Source organism: Motacilla alba, chromosome 13 (genome assembly GCF_015832195.1).
Source record: "Motacilla alba alba isolate MOTALB_02 chromosome 13, Motacilla_alba_V1.0_pri, whole genome shotgun sequence".
NCBI classification, from domain to species: domain Eukaryota; kingdom Metazoa; phylum Chordata; class Aves; order Passeriformes; family Motacillidae; genus Motacilla; species Motacilla alba.
Genome location: NC_052028.1, coordinates 6,152,502 through 6,167,362, shown reverse-complemented (window position 1 = coordinate 6,167,362; position 14,861 = coordinate 6,152,502).

Here is a 14,861-nt window from a genome sequence, read left to right as displayed (position 1 = left end):
ATCAAGAAGATTGTATGTCCCTTCCCCTTGCAGAGAGCAGTTTGACCAGGAATGAAAAAAGGATGACTTCTCTCCCAAAGATAAAGGACCTAAGTTGACTTAGGTGAGATGAGTTGGGTATTTTACTGGGAGGACAAAATTGAAATATTTGAACTTTTTTTTTTCCACACTGAGCAAGTTAAGTCCCACTGTCCAGTTACGGCTTGTCAGAGGGGATCTGTGTCCTCAGCATCCCCCTTGGAGACTGCAGTTTTGAGGCATTTTGCTGCTGGACAGGTACCTTGGATGACATTTCCCTCCTTTGGTTGTAGAAGTCTAAGACAGCACCAATAAATATTACAAGAGGCAGTGGAACTAACACTGTCATTTTCTAGTCACTTCAAGATATGTTGCTGTGGAAAGAACTTGTCATACTCTTCCTTTTGGTTTCTGGCTCCGTGACACTGGAGGTGTTTGTGTTCATCCACAAGGGCCCAGGAACCTTTTAGGGTCAAAATTGTTGTGCTTGCATGAGACCCAGTCTTGGTGTTGGGAGGAAAGCGTGGCCTCTTTTTACAGAAGCAGTGCCAGTTTCTGCCAGGTTAGTGATTGTGAAGTATGGCAGTGCAGAGTCCTGCTCGAGTTTGAGGGTTGTTGGAGGTTCACACTCATTGATTCATTGCTGTCTGTCAGCAGTGGGCATAAAGGAAGAAAAGTCACTGGCTGTGGAGTGTCATTTTCTGTTCAGGCTGGCGATGCTGTGCAAGCCCAGCAGAGCAGGAGCTGATGTGTGTCTCAAACACTGATAGCAGGATGGCTGCAGAGCCAGCCAAGGACTGTTGGTGTCTGGTGAAGGGCCATACAGGGGTTGGGCAGCACTTTTCCTGGGACAAATGTCCTTGTTCTGGCTGCTGGACATCAGCACAACACATGGAGCACAAGCACAGAAGTGTGGCCCAGAAGTGAGTGTATGTTTTTTTGAAAAGACCCCAAAGCTCTCTGACCCATTTCCAGAAAGGTTTAGAAGAAGGGACTGCAGGATAACTAATTTGCATAGAAAGTGATAAACTCATCTCTAGGGCAGGGAAAACTTACCTAGAGAAAGGGATCCCCACCAAGCCCAGGACCCAGGGCACATCAGCTGGATCAGCACTGGAGCCAGGACTGGTGATGTCTTTTCCTCCCTTTCTTCCTCTCTGCTCTTTAATTCATTTAATTAAATTTAATTCTTCCTCTTTCTTGCTTTCCTTTCACCCTACTCCTTTATGCAAAACCCCCTGCCATGTGCTTATGTAGGAGGTCAGGGACTAACTGCTATCAATTTCCATGCCCAGTGTGTAACTCACTAATAAAACTTGATAAGCTTTTGCAGACCTGGCTTTTGTCATCCTTTACAACCACGAGTAAGTCATTTGAGGAAATGTCTTGGTTGTTTTGGGAAGCACAAGTGTAAGAAGTGTTTGCTTTTCAGTAGAAACTCTTTGGAAGTGCCAGGGATGTAATCTCCAAGGACTTTTGTGCAGAGCTAGAATTTGAAGCCCATTAGACTTAAAAAGCAAATTGTTGCCAGTTTTATGGTTGTTTTGCAGTTTTTGTTAGTTTTCACTTTTAAGGTTTAAACCTTTATGTAAAGTTTAAACTGCCTCCTTGCAATCTAAATTTTCAGTTTGCTATTAGGCAAATTGCCAGTTTGCTAAGGATTTTGCAAACAAAAAAGAAAAATGTAAATGTATTAACTGACATAGCTGGATTCTGGAGAGCTAGATTGTCTTAAATGCCAAAATTTAATACTTGCTCTGTAAAAACTGAAAGAAAAAATGCTCATAGTTCTACATGTCTGCTTTTTAGTACTCTGGGATTCATGGTTTATGGGGTCAAAGCAAAACAGGAAAATCAGGTGATGCTCAAAATCTTTTTGGTTAGTAAGAACCAAAACATTCTACATTTTTAGAAATTTACATTGAAATCTCTAGGAAAGCATCAGCTCAAACCAACCTTTAGGTGTCTCTCACTTCCTTGTCTGTGTTATACAGTAGATTTCAAATAAAGGCAGGTTGGCAGAAGTTGGTGACACTTCTCATCACACAAAAAGAATTCTAAGTCACAAAATGTCATTTTGGCATTTTTTTCCATCTGCAGTCTGGAAGAGGATCTGGCCAAGTGATCAATGCACCTGTCAGTTGCACAATAAGTTACTGCAGCTGAAGGAAGGCAGAAGCCAAGTGCACCAAATGCTGCACCCCTGATCAGAAAGAGAGGACATTCTGATCTCCACCTCCCTGGGCTGCAGTGCACCCAACAGTAATGCACTGATGTGCCAAGTTACAGCTGGCTCAGGAGGCAGCTGGACCAGCAGCTTCCCTCCCAAACTCACCATTACCTTTGAGAAAGATGTGTTTCAAAAGCTGTTGTGAATTACAGGGACTGAATCAGGGAAGAAAAGCTTCATCGAAAAATAATTCCTCCGGATGAAGTTCTTCTGTGTGCTGAAGTTCATAAGAAACAGCTGAAATAATTCATTCAGCCTTGCCTGACATCACCCCCCTATAACATCACACTCTGTAAGCCTTTATCTCAGCATATTGAATTCAAGTTCTGCCCCAGAGGCAAATATGGGTATAGGAATTAGGACAGTTGGCTGAAACCAATTTTTCAGTGATTAATATAAGGAGAAATAAGCCTGTTAAGGAGAATTTCCCTTCTGGCACCCCTCAGACTGCCCAATGTGTGTCTGAAGGGACTGCATGTGTCTCCAGGAGGCTCAGGAAGCACCTGCTCGTGGACAGCAGGATGGCAGCAGGGGAACAACAACTGCTCCAAAGCACCTGGATGTACCTGCAGGAGGTAGCTGCAGAGCTGTGACCTGTGCCTCAAAGGTCATGGTGGGTTTGGGAGGGAAGCTGCTGGTCCAGCTGCCTCCTAAGCCAGCTGTAAGTGTGGGGCACCTGGCAGAGCAGGTACCATAATCTCCAATGATATCAGTCATTTCTGCCCTAATGTACATGAGGCTGTTTTACATTAACTCACTAATGACATAAATTATTCAAGTTTCAACCATTCTGATCCCACATGCTCTGTAATTAAATTGAAACTGGATGTTCTTTTTAAGTGGCACATCTTTATTTAAGCTATTTGCTTCATGTGTTTACTTTACAACCAGTCCCTCACATACAAAACTGCTTGTGCATCTAGCAATTACAGTATAGCAGGAACTTAAATGAACTGTATAACAAGATGAAAATATATAGCCTCTTACAATATCCACTGGTTTTCATGAGCTTTTGGACTTCAGAGATACATTGAATGGCAAGCTTAGTGCTGTCTTGAGGGTCCCTGAGTTGCAGCTTTGAGTTCAGGGAACTTGTGGCTTTGCAGTGTTGCTTGTTTACTTTATAACAACTTTATTCAGTTACTTGCCTGAGCCAGTATTTAATTAAAACCTTAGAGAAGTGAGACTTCTGTCTGAAATGGCTTCTTTATAACCTGAAAGAGGTCTCTTGAGTAGGATTGACTGTTCAGTGACACTGACTTCCAAAATAATGACTGCTGTGTAATGTCATAGGGCATTTGCCAGCATGAAAAAATGTCATTAATAGGTATGGAAAAAGAAAAAATGTGTAGGCAGCAGGGATTAGGAATTACATTAAGAAAACTATTACAGAAAAGATTTCTCTCTGTGCTTAATGTTCCACTGATTTCAGTAGGGTTCCTTACTATGCTTACATTTAAGTACAGGATAAAACTTCTAAGCATCAGTGCTTGGGAGTACCTTGATGAGAGGTGAATAAGGATACAGATTATGGACTTCCATGTATTTTTAAGTTTTGATAGTACTCTGTTGGGGATACTGTAATTCAAATTGGTATCAAAGAGTACAGCAGTTAAGTTCCAAATCTTTTCACTGCAGTCTAGGAACTGGTGATGGCAGTGAGTGCAATCAGAGGGGATGGACCTGATGAGATCCCCAAAGCCACTGCTCCTACCCCGGCCCCAGTGACAATGCTGTACAAGTAAGAATGTGTGCAAACAGGGCTTACGCTGCATTTTATGGGGCTGTTGTGTTGGTAGAAGGCAAAGGGGGGGCTAAGACAGTTTGTAGTTGTTACTTTAAAGAAATCTGGGAAAGCTAATTGCTCACAGTGCCTAAAAGTCAAGCAGAGACATTGAAGAAACACTGTATGGGAAAAAATCCCCTTGGACCAACAGTCATGGCTCTGCTGTTTGAGCAAAGGGAACAGCCTGCATGGTCAGCAGCTGGGGAACAGGCTCAGAGAACTCCAGGATGGTCAACTTCCAGAAAACAGAAAATAACATGTTGAGGTTGATTCACTTTTAACACCTGGTTGTGCATAGAGACATTTTCTCACCTCCTGCTATGCTCTTCCTCCCTCTACCAGCACTCCAGCACACAAATCTTTTTTAGTCATCAGTAGGAATTTTAATTGCTTGGAGTTTCTGATCCCCTTTTATAGACTTATGCTAGATTTGCCTAGGATGTTTGATACACAACTGGTTGTACTTGTTGCCACTGTCTTGTGGGAAGTTTCCAAAACAACTGAGTACTTAACAATTTCAAATAAAGGATCTGTTCTTGCCTGTCTGCCAGTTGATTCAACTGGTGTATTTTATTTTTAACTCAACAAGCAAAAGGTCTAATTTTTAGAATTACTGGTCATCATCTAATAGTGAGTTTCTTGCTACCTATTAGAGTCACTATTCTGAGTCATTAAAATATAGGTCAGAGTGTATTTCTGAAAGTCCTGAGTGATGGATGGACAAATAAAATATGGGGAAAAAGGAGTCAAGGTTAAGGAATCCATTAAAAAAGAAGTTTGGATTTGTATACCAGTCTCAGCCACCTAGGTCTGCTGACCCAGGAAATACAAGGAGGTAGCACTAATATCCTATACGAGTTCAATTAGTTCAACAACAGCTCTGAAGAACTCATCTCTAGGGCAAGCACCTGAGACAAATACTAGAAGGACAATGCCAACTGCACCATTTCTACTGTGAAGAAAATTGAGTCCTCCTCTTTAACAGCTGGAAGAAACAAACGGGATGAATCCCCGACCTGGGAGAGGTGATGGAATGCATGCTCAGCAAGCCTGCAGATGGCACCAAATTGTGAGGAGCAGTTGGTATGTTCAAGGGCAAGGCTGCCATTCAGACAGCTCTAAAGGGGAACAGACAATGGCAGTAGTCTAAGTGAATTCATTTGGCCCATTATTCATGAGAAAGGCTGGAGAAGGTCAAATTTTGGAAACTGGAGTAAGTGAGATGTTAAAAGGTTTTATGATTATGCTGGAGCAGACAGTCAATTATAAGTATTAAAAGCTGACAAGGCACTCGGTCAAGATGAATTATATATTTCTATATTCTAGCAGGGGTGGGAAGAGAAGCATTTTGAGCAGCAAATGCTTTGCAACAGTGGAGGTTCAAAAAAGGAGCGTAGGTCTAAAGAACTGAAAATTAACCAATGTGCCCTTGCATATAAAGAGGCTTCATTTTGCCCAAATTCAGTTTGTGAATGAAGATGGCAGGAAGGGAAGAGTTTGTGAATAGGAGAAGGGTCCAAATGAAAGCAGAACATACTCCTCTATGTGATATTCCATATATTTTCTCAAAGCAGTTAATCTAAATCTAAGTAAATCATTGGTCTTACAATTGTTTTACTGTTTCTTGCAAGAAAGGGCAATACAGGAACACAGCCAAGTGGGTGACAGCTGCAGTATTTTTTATCCCTCCCAGGTGTGTGAATACCAAAGAGACCATAAGAAAAGCTTCTTGGCTCTCCCAGGTGAAGTAGCTTCTGACTTTCTCCCTGAGGACCTAGAGCACCAGACATCCTGGGGGACAATCTCTGATTAGCTAAAGAAAAAGAAACAGCAACCAAGTCTGTGCATGACTGTTCCAAGTCTTTAGTGGATAGTTAGCTCCAACAAAAATGCAATTGTGTACAGTGATGACAGTGATACACAAAGGCAACAAATACTGGAAGAAAAAAAAATAGAGATGCACTGAAAGTAGAAGATAACCAGTACCCATAAACAAAAGTTCTCCACCTGAAAACAAATATGTTAGTGTAAATGAAGATACACTTAACTCAGTAACTAAAATGTTAACATGTGTAATATTTATCTTATCTTTTCATGCAAACAAGATGTCGATAATGTAAGAGCAAACCTTCATCTAGAACCACTCTGCAGCAGTAGTGCTTGTCTCAGCCTACACCAGGCCTGCAGATTCCCTGAGAGTACTGTTCACTTCAACCTGACTTCTAAAAGCACAAAAGGAATATTACATATCCAGTCCATGCAAACTGGATGCACAATTCTAGTCTGAACCTTTACTTGTGCTTTTGACATCTCCTCTCCTCATTATCTTCTGTGCAATTAAGTGGGGAGTTTTGCACAATGTCCTCCTCCCTCCTGTTGAGAACTGCTCCCCTTTGCTCACCAGGAGAAAAGTCCAGCTCCTCCAGCTTCCAGAAGCTTCCAGCTTCTCCAGCTTCCAGAAACCTGATTCACCCAACTGTGACATGGGGGCACTCCTGTAAAGTGCCTGCATACCCCACAGATCTAGAGGATTCACTTCTGCAGGTTAATGCTAAACCAATGCAGAGGAAAAGGAGAGAAAGATTTAGAAACAGCAAGTTCAGACAAAAGGAAAGAAACTATGAAAACACTGGCTCTGGTCCTCTCCCAAAACACAGCAAAGGACTCTTATTTCTGCCTCTCTTTGGGGCAATACCTATGGAGTTGAATGGAAGTTCAGCAAAATACCTTCATGTTCAGGCTTTCTTTTATTTCTATTTTAGTTACAGATGTCATGTTATGATTGGTCTCCTTCTTGTCTGATTTTTGAAGAGAACTTCCAGTAGGAAGAGATAAAACATAGAAAGCTGAGAGTATGGAAATGAATGACTGCAAGGGGCGATGCAGGAAACAGAACAAATACTGAACAGATGTGAAAAATGCATGCTCATGTTCTCAACAGTGGAGTGAAAGGCTCAGAGATGTGATTTAGATCACCAAGGTACACTGCAGACACATGTCAGGGCCCTGAGGGAGCCACTGGCCCTGCAGCCCCTTTCCCTGGCCCTGGGGCTGGGCTTGCCCAGTGTGGGTCAGCTCTAGGATGGAGAGGAGCTCCTGGAGAGGCTCAGGAGGAAGAGCTGTGGGAAAACTCCCTGGGCCTTTTCCCTGGTGCCTGTGGTCACTGCCCCTTCCCCTGTCAGCTGGGGACAGGCTGTGGCCAGAGCATCAGGAGCTCAGCCTTCCTGCCCCTCTGGCTTCTCCCTGGCCAGGGAAGTAAAAAAAGCCTAGAGGAAAGAAAAGGCCTCTGGGCTGGGTGAAATCACAGAACCAACTTACAATGTTTCCCTTCTTGAGTCTTAATGGTGGCTATTTTGACTTTTTCTTTCTAAAGTGTGTCTTTTACTGATAATTTATTAAAGGACAAAGCACAGCATTAGGCCCCAGTGAGCATCTAATAGAAGCAGAAGGAGTAGAAGAAGATTGAGAACACTGCGGGCTTGTAAATCTGATCTCAGCAGCAGAAAATGCATGGAGAGCAATTATGCACACAGAACATTTAGATATATGTAATTGCTTAAGGGGAGTCAGCATGGATCCTGGAAAAGAAGATTAGGCAAGATAAATGTGCTTGGCAGCTCTGAGTGGGCAGGACAGCTAGAGTGGATATCATTTATCTGGATTATGGGGAGGGAGGGGAAAATTTCTTAATTCTGCATAAACTGAAAGATGACTCATCTTCCAAGTCCATAAACATAGATTGAGAAAAGAAAGCTGGTGACCTGGGTTATGGCAGGTAGAGAGAACAGGCATAAATATCATGTAAAGCTTTTACAAAAATTCCCCATCTGATTTTCAGACTGCTTAGTGAACCCCTGAGGCTTTGTGTTTCTCTCAGCTGCATTTAAGTAACCCCCACTGGCTCTAGGACTGTCCCAGTATAACCTGAGTCAGGGCAGCAGTTTGTGTGCCTTGGGCGTGCATTCACCTGTGAATATCCACTGCCACAGAAGTAGGGACACAGGAAGGGGTCCAGCCTGGCACCAAGGACCCCGGCTGTAGTTGTCACCCATTTTAAGATGTGGTGCAACCTCTTTTAATACCAGATGTTGCATTAACTCAGGGGTGGAAAGCGCTGGATCTAGGACAACTCTCGGGGCCTGCATTTTCATTTTCATTTCCATCTCCAGCAGCCATTCTTATGATTTCACTTTTATTCTACATGAAACATTTTAGAACTTAGAGCAGAGCGAGGACATTTTCACTTTAGAATATACAGCTCAGCTGGAAAACTCTTCACAGATTGGAGCCTAGTGTGTTTTTCATGTCTCCAGTCGGAGCGGTCATAGACACCCATCCATGGCACATTTATGGCCTTACTGCTGCTGTGCCACCACTTCAGAGATATATCCAGCACTCCTCAGGAATCAAAACCAGCTGGACCTTTACAACTCAAGTCACCTCAAGAGCTCATTTTCATTCTGCACTGAAGGCTTCACCCGGTTTACACAGAGGAATTAAATTGATCAGAGTACCTTTCACAGGGGACAGCCTCATTTCTAGTTCTCAAGGGAGCTGTTTCTTGGGTGCTTCTGGCACTGGGATTGCTTTGTGCCTCCCAGACTGTAACACGGTGAGCACTTCTGTTCCAGTTGTGCTTTGCAATCATTTCCCTAATCAAAGCTACACTTTTTGTACAAACCAGCCCTCAGTCCTGAGACACCTCTGCTCCTCAAACCATACTGCAGCTATGAGTTAAAATAGAGCAACTTTGCAAGACTGTTTTCGCCATTTTTCCCTTCTGGAAATGAACCCCTGGGATGCGCACCACAAGCACCAGCCGAGGAGAGCTGAGGGTGAGATGGAGAGGCTCAGATCCCCCCGGGGGGAGCAGCCTGTGAGCTGCAGTGGGGCGGAATCTGTGTAAAGCCAGAGAGCTCCAGACGAGGTGAGCATATGGGACAAGCCCCGCGCTCGTGGCCATCAGCCAAACACTCCCGTGCTCGGTGACAAGGACGGACCACGGGAAAACTCCCGGGTTTGCAGCGGTTAACCAAATGCACGAGTAGCCAGGGACAAGAACGGGATATTGGGGGATTCCACTGTTTGCCTCAGTTGGCCAAACACCTGCGTGGTCAATGCCGGGCTGGAATAGTGGGACAGAATTCCCGGCTCGGGGTGAGTTTCCGCACCCACTGTGCCGGTTCCCGGCTGGATTCTGGGTTCAGGGCGGGTTTCCACACCCGTGGTGCCGGTTCCCGGCTGGATCCGCGGTTCGGGGCCCGTTCCCGGCTGGGTTCCCGGTTCGGGTTCCCGGCTGGGTTCCCGGTTCGGGGCCCGTTCCCGGCTGGGTTCCCGGCTGGGTTCCCGGTTCGGGGCCCGTTCCCGGCTGGATTCCCGGTTCTGGGCCCCTTCCCGGCTGGGTTCCCGGTTCGGGGCCGGTTCCCGGCTGGGTTCCCGGTTCGGGTTCCCGGCTGGGTTCCCGGTTCTGGGCCGGTTCCCGGCTGGGTTCCCGGCTGGGTTCCCGGTTCGGGGCCGGTTCCCGGTTCGGGTTCCCGGCTGGGTTCCTCGCTGTCCGCGGTCGCGGGGCGCGGGTGCAGTTGCGCAGCGCGGCCGCCGGGGGGCGGTGCTGGCGCGTGTCGGGGCCGGCCGGGCTGCGGGCGCTCCTGGCTCAGTTCTCACCGTTTCCTGTTTCTCCTGCGGCCGCGCTGCCGCTGCTTCACCTGCGCTTGTCACTTTGACGGAGCCGTGCTCATGGTGTGAGTAGGGCGCTCGTTTCCCCGCCCATGCACGGCTCGTACAGCAGGTGATATTTAGTCGCTAGTGCACATCACTTGCTGGATGCTGCCCGCCAAACGTGTCATTAAGATTTCGGGTGTGTTTTTATACAGGCAGAGTAAAATGGCTGGAGGCAATAGGATCAGTTTTTGGGGGGTGTGTGGTAATGAGTTTACTTGCTCCTTTTATGCTGGGTGGCTGAGAAGCAATAACAATGCCCAAACTCTGAAAGTTTGTGCGCCATCAAGCATGATGTTACACTGTCGTTTTCTCGACTGGTGAGAAAATCCTGAACAGAATTGGTTTGAGGTTTTTTTTGTTTTTTTTTTTTTTAATAAAATATACTGTGAGAAAAACTCTACAAAATTTAGTTTTGTTTATCTAGCTTAAATCTAAACAATCTCATTTTCATAATGTGTGAAATTTCTCTGTTTTAAATGGAGTGTTCATCTGCTTCGTCTGGAAGTGTCAGTTCCTCATACATGATGACAGAAGTGCATTAATAAGGCAGTCAGGAACAAAATGCCAGGGCCTTCACGTTCTATCTCTTGACACCCTGGAAATCCCTGTGTTTAGTTTTCACTTACTGTGGCAGATTGCATAAGTATTGAAAAGAAATGCACCTAATCCTGAAATGCACTTTTGACCCCTTGTCTTTGACCCTGACACGCGCTGACATTGGAAATTAAATTTTGGCAGTTTTGCTGTGTTCAGTAAAGGGAAGTTTGCAGAGGCAGACAGGAAATCCATTCCGGCTCTGTAGATTTATCACAAAAATGCCGAAAGCAAACAACAAAGCAAGTTTGCTTTACGGGAAACAAACTCACACCTTTGCTCTTTCAAAGATCCTGTTTACAAGTTAAAGCCATGGCTCAGACTGTCTTTCTTCTTAAACTACCAATCTATAGGTGCTGCCTGAAGGCACTTGCAAAGGAAAAGATCAGGAGATATCCTGCTGCTATCGTGGTCTAACAGAAGCACTTGATGTTCTGAATACTGGATGATTGTGTTTCAGTAGTCTGAGAGCCTGGAGAGCTGAAGCTGAAATGGAGGCACAGGTGTGCTGTCACCAGCAAAATGATTGCTCTGCTCAGAAAAACTCCAGCTGAAGTCACCCAGACCTATACAAATCCTTCTGGCACAAAGTGTATTCCCAATAAGCCTATTAATGGGTTATAGCATAAAGAGATTCAAAAAAGGTCAGTTGAAAGGGCTCTTGATGTCACCTTCCTCAGAGGTTCTGCCCACGCTTGGGATGGAGCTGTGTTGGAAAGTGGTGCTGAGGCACAGTTTGGGCTCAGCTCTGGCTGTTCCGTGAGCAGCCTGGCAAGAGCTTGGATGAGATGTTAGGAACTATATTTTCTTCTTGGAGGAGGAGGGGAAGGGTTTGAATTTTGTTAGAATTAAACAAGGTGCCATGAGGCTCAAGTAGCTTTTAAAGCAAAATTTAATTTATTTATAGTTTCTTAATAGGATTGGATTTGTGCTGAACATTTTTCTATGTTACAGGTCATGCATGACACAAAATTCATTGTGGATTGCTTCTAAGATTGTTGTCAGCATGGAATTCCTTCTCAAAATAGACCCTATCTGTATTTGGGGAGAATTAAATAAAATCATCATAGATTGTGAAACAGACCTAGCAATGAAAGTGTAATGAGAACATGACAAGAAATTTCTCCTGTCACATGGTGGTTGTGAAAGTTAATGCACAGAAAGAAGAAAGTGATGAAGGAGTAAAGGTGTAGATTTGTTATGCTGGCTAGAAAAGAAATGCAATAAGTTTGCAGTATAACTGGGAAGAAAACCCAGGTATTTTGGTGCCCAGTTCTGCACTCTGTTTGCTGGCAATGACTAATTTGCTTTTTGGCACTCTAAGAAAGTGGTACATGGAGGTGACTTGATAGGATTGCTGATAACTTGTCAGGTTTCCACTGGGCACTGTTGTTGGTACAGTTTCTGGTGTGAAACTCCATTTTAAATATAGAAACAGATACATTAAAAAGAAGTAAAAATTCCCTTTTTTCCTTTCTGTCCAGGAAATTGCTGTTAACACTTTTTCCAAACTGTTTCCTCTTTCCAGAAGATATTTTTACAGTCAGTGAAGTAGGCAGCATGGTGTAGTCAGGATACCAAACAGAAGAGAAGCTCCAAACTTTATATCCATGGAAGCTGCTGACAGCTGCTTTTTACTTTGCATTACCTCTTGCTGGCTGGTTCTGCATCATCACTCCCTCACGTGAGTGTGTTTATCACATCCTCAGTTATGACATGGCATTTCTTACTTGCAGTGAAAGATCACCTGTAAATATAATGGAAATGTAAGGGCGTTGTTACAGTGCCTCATCTAAACGTTTGCTCGAGCCCAGGTGCCTTATCTTTAAAATCCTCTGGATGGCACTGAAGCCTTAGATATATATACTCAGAGCCTTTTCTTTGGGGTACCAAATCCTATTATCTAGGTTAGCTCATCTGTATTCAAAAGATCAATGTTGCATTATTACAAAGATCCTTTCAAGTGTAAAAAGGATGGCACTTCATTACGGAAAGTAAAAGAAACTAATCAAACTTTCTTGGTGAAATCATTGACTTTTTATAGTAAAGGGCAAATTTAAGAATTTGAAAGTCCGAAATGTAAGAGTCTTACAGTTGAGGCTCTGTGCTGCTCTAACTTAAATCTTCTGTAGCACAGTCCTTGGATTTTCATATAATCTGGAGAAGAAAGTGGTGTGATGTAACTCTCCTGATGGCTTCTGGCTAAGCCAAGCTGCCATTTGCCCTGCTGCAGTCTGATATTCTGTGCTGCTCAGGAAGTATCCAGCGTGCAGAGGGTCTTTATATGAGATAATCTCCTTGCTGAGGACAGTTAGTTGTGCCTTAGCATATATTCAGTTAACCTGAAATCATAATGTGTTTGAGTCCTTGTCTAAGATGTCTTTTAGCTTTGTGCAACTTGTCATCACAAATGCTCAGCTATTTTTTCCCTTTTTGTTATGTTTCATATGTGAAAGGACAGCACAGAGTGGTACAGTTTCCTGGTTTATTTCTGATAGCCAGATCTCCTGTCTCATACTTGTAGCTTCCCAAATGCTTTGCTACAGAAATGGTTTTTACTGCCTTACATTGCCTGAGGATAGATCCAGGACAGAACTCAGACCACTGAACTTCCACTCCTCAGGGAACTGGTGCTGATTAGCAGCTCCTCTACAAACACCTCACTGTGAGTATTGGTAATCCCTTTTTTTTCCTGTTGCTTATTTCCTTGCCTGATTAGGTGACTTGTGTAGCTCACCAGCCATTGGTAGGCCTTGCCATTGAAAATGTTGCTCAGAATTCCCTTTTGTTGACGGAGTGCTCAGTTCATTTTCATGAATAAATCTCTAGCATCTGATCATCCACAGAAATGAATATAAATGGATTATGAATGCAGCCAAACCAAAATTCAGCTTTGTATGCATATTCATGAACGTTTCTTCTCACCAGCTCCTTTCTCACTGACAACAGGCACGAGTGGAACTGCCAAAGGTCGGTGCAATAGCAGATCTCAGCAGCACTTAAAGCAGATCAGTCCAACCAGTTTGTACCAGTTTGCACTTTGAACTCTGTTCCTGCTTCTCCATCACATCTCAAACAGTCTTACACTTCCTTCGTGCAGGGAACACTGGACTGGCTGTTCTGTGGTCAAGGTGAGGTGTTGGAGACTGCAACCCTGAAATAAATTGTAATTAACACGATAATCCAGCTACTCTATCCTCAGTACTTAACGGTGGTTGCTGGAGAAAACTGAGCATAAAGTAGTATTTACCTGAAGAAGAGGGGGAAACATCTTTGATTATGTGTTGGGATGGGTTCACCTGGGGATTTCTTGAGATGAACTTGGTTGGTTGGAGCCTGGTGTTAGCAATGCTGAGATCCTGGGCTGGATCCTGTATGGGCCATTGACCTGAGCTGGACTCAATCATCCTTGTGGGTCCCTCAAACTCCGAATATCCTGTGATTTCCTGTATTTCTGGAAATATCCTGTATTTCTGGAAACAGCTGGTATTGTTTGCTGTCAGAGATGAGGCACTGGATTAGATGAGCCCTTTTTAGTTGTGGGGTTGTTAGGTTTTTTTCCTCTTTCTGGAAATACTGGCAACAAATGCAGTATTTGCATAGACTGTGCAAGTCTATCACAGGGTAGAAATGTGTATTGGGCTGAGGTTTCACATTATTAACTATACCATTGGGGGAGATTAGTAAGAACACATACAAACCTAGTTCGTAATTATTAGGTTATTTCTAGTAAATAATGGAAGACCACAGAAAACTATTTTCTTTTCTTCAGAGCTGATTGTATTTACAGATTGTAATGTGATTTCTAAATTATGTTAGATGTGCTTTTTCCCTCTACTATTTTTTTTGGTGGGTGTTTATATTTTATCCAGTTTGCTGAGGTCATTTAACAGTTCTGTTACAAGTGTCCTTGGCACTACTGCCCCAGAACAGAATGTTCTAAAAAAAAAGAAATGGAAATATCTTACTTTTTCCCCTCATGGCTTCTGTTTGCCATTTCTGTCACTGATATTGCAGGTTTAGAGGATGCAGAACTGAAATCCTCTGCCATTTTACTGTGACTCAGGAAGGCTAAAGTAGACTGCACAAAGCTATCAAGCTGGATTTCAGGCCTTTTTATAGGGCTGTTTTCCTCACATTTCAGCATTTTATTTGCTCACCAAATGTTTTGACTGAGCCATCATCTTCAGGTGTTGATTTCAACAGAAACACCGTGCTTGATCTAAAGAACAACACAAATAAATGTGGATTGTATCAGGAGATTTTTATTTTTAAGGCTCAAAGTAGTCTTACTATTCTTCTGCATGAGTTTAGAGGAAAACGAGTTGTTTGTTTTATTTTTTCCTATAAATGTATGATACTGTTATCCATCCTCTGTAGAATATGGCCCTACTTAAAAAGGTATTAAAATATTTTCTGTGTTTTTAGACATATTTTTCTGACTTAGACAAATGACATGTACAAAACCTAATGAAGACCAAGATAGGCACAACTGGCAAGTGAATTAATTTCATT